This window comes from Alligator sinensis, unplaced genomic scaffold (assembly GCF_000455745.1).
Source record: "Alligator sinensis unplaced genomic scaffold, ASM45574v1 scaffold161_1, whole genome shotgun sequence".
Lineage (NCBI taxonomy): Eukaryota > Metazoa > Chordata > Crocodylia > Alligatoridae > Alligator > Alligator sinensis.
In genome coordinates, this window is record NW_005841974.1 from 2,892,874 (window position 1) to 2,893,893 (window position 1,020).

The following is a 1,020-nucleotide window of genomic DNA, read 5'->3' on the forward strand; positions in this document are numbered from 1 at the left end:
CAACTTGGTTTGTCCTCTTCTTTTTGCCAGGCAGAGTTAGATGGAAGGATGCAGACTCCAAGAGTTTGCCACAGATGTCTTATCCCTACAGGGAGGGTAGGGGAAACTTTCCTGGTATCCTCCTGGGGCATGTCCAGTTTACATAGAGCCTGAACCTGAAGTGGCCAGACCTACCAGCCTGTGAAACCACCTTGGGGCCTGTCCATGCGCTTCCCTGGGGGCGGGTGGGAGCCCAGCATGTGCCCGGCAGCTTGTCCCCGGGGAACGCCTGAGCCGCGCGGGGTAGGGGAGCGGGTGGCCAGCAATGTGCTGGCCCCAGCAGCAGCCTTACCTAGGGGCCTCCGGGAGCTGCAGCTGCGGCAGGGAGCCGGGTTGACAGCCGCAGTGTGGCTGTAGCTGGCCAGGCTCGGGTTTGGGCGGCGCTGCTCCGATTCTTTTTGGCGTGCGGGTCAGAAACCCCCCGGTGCTTCTGGACCACGCACCTGCACGGGGGCGGCCGCACGCGGCCCCGAAGGCGGGTAGGGGGAGCCGGGCACGAACCCGTGCGGGGCACGACCAGAGCCAGGTCCCGGTCCTGGCCCCGCCCCTGGGGCTCCTAGGGGAACGTCACCTCCGGCGGCTGCCACGTGGGACCCCTGCCGAGGCACAACACCAGCCGGCCAATCGGGGCCCTCCTGTCACGGCGCCTGCCCACGCGCCCCTGGCCCCAGGGGCTACCTTCGCCCAGTCTCCCCGCGCCGCGCCGCCTTCCGATTGGTGGAGCTGCGCCTACCGGAAGTGAGGGCGCGGCTCTCGCGCAGGTGGAGGGGCGTGCGGGGGGCGCGGCGCCGCGCAGAATTCCTTCCGCTTCCGCGGTGCGTTCAACGGGCGTCGCGCGAGGATGAGCAAAGGGAGAGACAGCGGCACGGCGGCGGGTGAGCGGCCCCGGACCCTCCTCCCCCTCCCCCTCCCGGCCCCGGCGCCCCCGCGTGACCGCTCTCTCCCCCCCCCCAGGCGGGCCCCCCCCCCGCCCGCCGCCCC